Here is a 4,718-nt window from a genome sequence, read left to right on the forward strand (position 1 = left end):
GGTGATGAGGACTAAGAGGTTTTGAGTCTTAAAGAACCAATTGGTGAGTCAATTCCCCCACCTACCTCTCTTGATTATGATTTCATTTCTCTATCCTTTAATTTTGAAAACCAATCTTCTTCCACCCCATCTCCTTTGACTGATAACCATGGTTGCTTTAAGGGTGAGGTCTTGAGCTTAGATGATTTTGATGAAGATGAGGTTCAAAATGAGAAGGTTATGGAGGTAGGGCTTAATTTTGATGATTATGAAGATGAGAGTGAAGTGTTTGGTGAGGTTGAATCTCCAACTCCTATATCAAATCTTCAATCATTGTCTTCCTCTTTCACCTTTGATGATCCTTTTTCTTCTACATTTTCCACCATTAAGGATGGTGAGGCCTTTTTAGTGGGAGATTGTGATCCTTATGTTTATCTTGAGCTACCTCCCAAATTGGACCCTCAACCCTTTGATGAGCTTTCTTTGAAATTTGATGATGATTTGAAGCTTTTGAGAGCTCATTTAGGGTGTGAAGTTTATGAGGAGGATGTGATTGAGAATGACATTTGAATGATGATAAGTTGGAAGAGAGCCCTTTGAATGAGATTTCATTGGATGAGAGAGCTTGTAATTCATTGGTTAGTGGTGTAAGTGAGCGTTCAATTTCTATTCCTACACCTTACATCCCGTTTTCAAGAAAGCTTGATCTTGTTCCTTCCTACACCATGTCATTACCTTCATTTGTCATATTCCCTTCTCTTGAAGAGCCTTTAGTCCCCAAGTGCCTCATTTGATGACTATCGAGGATAATGGTGGGACTTCCAACCAAAAATATTTTGTTGAGAAGAGTATGCCTTCTTCTTTTTCTTTTATTTCTTTTCCTCTTTCTTATATTCTTGTTTTCCCCTTTTTCTCCTTCCTCCTCTTGGAATAAATTTTCTCAACTTTATTGGTATGCACTAAGCTTGTACCATGCTCTTATCTCGTCATGTGCATACTTACTTTCTTATGGAATGTGTAGTAGTGCATTTGACAAGCTCTTGCGTTCGTTACAATATTATTTCTTAGAGTGGTCAAGCTTGGAACCTAAGCAAGCCTTTCTCGGGAAGTAACCCGTGTTTTATTGCTTTCATTTTCTTCTCTTTTTAGTATAGATTTTCTCTCATGGAAATGATTGTGTGCCTTTTGCTAGGTACATAACTTGATATCTTTGGTGCATCGGTTTGGATCAAGAATTAAGGAAGTTTGACTCCACTTCCCTAGCATATGGCATATGAGTCATAGCTTTGGAAGAAATTGGCTTAGAAGGGTGTAATTGGGTCATTTGCGGGTATTTACACCCATCTATATACGGTAATACTTTCCTTGCTCTTCTTCTTATGATTGGTGGCTTGTTGGACATATGTTGGTTTCTTGGATTTGATTTCTTTCTTTTCCCCTCCCATGGATTCTTTGATTTATGATTTGAGTATACTGTCTCATTCAAGCTTAGGAGAGTCTATTCTATCATATTTTGTGGTATTTGGATTCGTATATACCATGCACAATTTTATATGCATTTTCGTGTTCTTTATTTTGAAAACTCCAAAAAAAAAAAATTGTTTTTATCTTAGAAAATTTGCAATGTGTTTTGTTTTGTTCTTGCTTTGGACATAATACTTTTGGACTTGTGTTCTTGAATGCTTTGCTTCCTAAATGGTAGAGGTTTGCACATTTTGAGATATCTTGGGTTGATTTTAGAATATGATATGCTAAGTTAATTGGTTAAGAACTTTAGGACCTTGAAGCCCTAGTCCACTTGTTTGTGGTAAGATGGTGTTGCTTCCTATAGTGAATTTGAATCTAATAGTGAGTTTTTTCTACAACCATGTGAGGTTTCTTTTTCTAGCCTTCTACCTACCTTTCATGAGCGGCACATGGATCCTTGACTATCGCTTACTTTATCTAGAACTTGACTTTTATCTCCCGAGATCGCGATCGAACCTTAAGGGAAGGACAAAGGCAACTTTTCAGGGTGTTTATTTTTCTTTTTCTAGAGTTCTTACGTTCTTGGTTTGGGTTTACATTTGCCTTCTTGCTAACCATTTAAGCCTTATACCTTCTTTTCAAGCTCCTAGCCTTCTAGCCATTTGTTTCGTTTTTGTTTCCATCTTTGGATTTTGTGAAGCAATTGGTCCATAGTCTTTTGGGGCTTATGGGAGTATAAGTGTGGTTTCTTGTTCTTTTACTAAGAAAGCATGTGTTGTATGTAGTGTGCGAATAAAAGCAAATGCAAGTTTAAAAAGCTGTCCATAGTTAAAAGAGGCGAGGACAAAGCAATAAAGAAAAAAAAGAAAAGAACAAAAGCAAATGCTTTGAAAAAGAAAAAAAATTGTAAAGCACAAAAATATTTTGATGTAGTCATTATCTCCCTAGTTTAGAGCATTGAGGACAATGCTACATTTAAGCTTGGGGGAAACATGTCTACGCTTTTTGTATATATGTTTGTGGTTTTGCTTTGAATAAGCTTGGGAGTTTTGGTATTTTTGTTTGAGTTTTGGTGATAACTTGACTATGGTGCTGAGGATTGATCACCCTTTGCTTCACAAAATTAGGTTTACCACAAAATTTCAAATTTTTAGACTACTTTTACCCCTTTTCCCCATACGTTACAACCCTTGAAATACCTTTTGACCCTTACGGGTGAGTCATAAGTCGATGGAGGGAGATAAGAGTCATGCTTATGGAGCGCGTTTGCATAGTCAAGATGTCGTGTAGCCTTAAATCTCCTCTTTTCAGTTCCATCGAGGAATTATTAAGATGCTCACTTGAGGTGGATTTGAAACTAATAGGGAGAATGCGGTAAGATTGTTTGGGATGAAGGTGAATTGTATCTTATTAGTTCCTTATGCTTAGCATATCTTATGTTTCAATCAACCTTGGACATCCTTGAGCGTGCACTCCTCTATTTATTTAGAAAGAATTGTATCCATTTGTGCTTGTTCATTGGGAAAGGTCTATACTAGAACATTTGTTCTTCTTTTGATTTCTTTTTCATGTTTTGCCTTCTTTGTTTGGTTTGTGAGAGTTATGGGTAATCTCTTAAGAAACCTTTACGAGAGCATCACTCGTCCTCTAGGGCGATCTAAGGGCATAAATGGCTTGTCTTTAGTAGCTAAAATTGACCATGATTCCTATGAAAGTGAGTTAGTGTATATTCTCATCTCCTCTCTTCTTTTCTTATTGAAATAAGGTCATCATTTTCCTTTGCTTGCTTTGGTTTTGCTCGAGGACGAGCAAAAGTTTAGCTTCGGGGATTTGATGAGTGTCATTTATGGCATTCATTTGATGAGTTTTTAGGTTGTTTTTACCTTCTTTTTATAGCTTTCTTTCCTAATAAACGCTTAGTTTTGTTCATTTGTTCATTAGTTTCCTTATTCTTTCTTATTTTGTGTTTTCGTCCCTTTTTATGGACTTTCTTGTGTTTTCCCCTTTTATTTGTTCTTTTCCTTTGTTTGTAAGTTTATGGCAAAGCTCGAGACCTGTCACGATGATTTTCCGGGTTAGAAGAGGCTTATGGTGCAAGGAGGAAGCTCACAAGGCAAGGATTGGCTAGCTCCAAGATTTGGTGTTCGCGCTCTCATGCTGCGCTCGCATAAAATTATGGTGTCAAACCCACCGTAAACCTTATTTTAGGACTACCATGCCTAGTGACGATCAAGAGGAGCGCACCATATGCGTCAAGCACGCACCGAGGAAGTCCCCTACTCCAGCAGCGCAGGCGCGAAGGAAAGATGCGCGGGACCGTAGGAAAGAACCATCGCGACAAGGCAAGCAGTGCCGCGCCACGACAAGGCTGTTGTGCCACGGCAGTTCCGAATTGTGTTGAAAGTTTGATTTTCAGCAGGTTGTTTGCGCGGGGGTACCGAGTTCTCTATTTCCGTACCCTAATTGTCGCGGGCGCGCAAGCTCGTGAGAGGGCGCTCTCGGTTGGGTCTATTTCGGGATATTTGCTTTATATCCTTTATAGTTTGTTATACTATAAATAACTATTCTTCTTTTTTCTTAATAAATCAATTAAGCAATTCATTAAGAAATTAATTCATAGTTTAGTTGAGAATTTTTCTCTCTAGTTTAGGGTTAGTATTAGGAGTAGTATTAGAGAGAGAAAGTGAGGGATTTCAATGGTGATTTGTGAGATTGAAGATGCAAGGGTGACAATTGTATTGAATATCTTCTCAATTATCAATGAGCTTTTCTTTCTCTATCTCATCTTATTGCTTTCTTTTTTTTCATATTTGTTTGATTTAGTTTTGTTTCTTTGATTCTTAATTAGATTAGTTGATTGATTGATTCGTGATTTCATTTACTTGTTTTGATTTGATGATGGATTGTAGTGAGTAGTTGCTTACTTGTATGATTGATTTATTGTGATTAATTTAGGAATTATGTTGATTGATTGTTGAGATTAAAGTGATTAATGTAAGTTTGCATGTGTGTAATTTGATTAGGCCTTGATAACTATGCTAGATTGCATTGTAGATCTTAATGACATGACCACTTGATTTAGGATTTGCAATTGTTGATTGGTTTTAATTGTGATTCTCCTAATTTGTCATTCATAGAGGAAACCTAGTTTGACTATTAGGTGATAGCTCTTTGATTCCAATTGGTAGCTCTTATCATTAGTCTTCACAACCACTGATTCGCTTAACCTTCCCAATTTGTTGCAATTTTCATGATTACATGTTGATCCCCAT

Source organism: Chenopodium quinoa, unplaced genomic scaffold (genome assembly GCF_001683475.1).
Source record: "Chenopodium quinoa cultivar QQ74 unplaced genomic scaffold, ASM168347v1, whole genome shotgun sequence".
Taxonomy (NCBI): domain Eukaryota; kingdom Viridiplantae; phylum Streptophyta; class Magnoliopsida; order Caryophyllales; family Amaranthaceae; genus Chenopodium; species Chenopodium quinoa.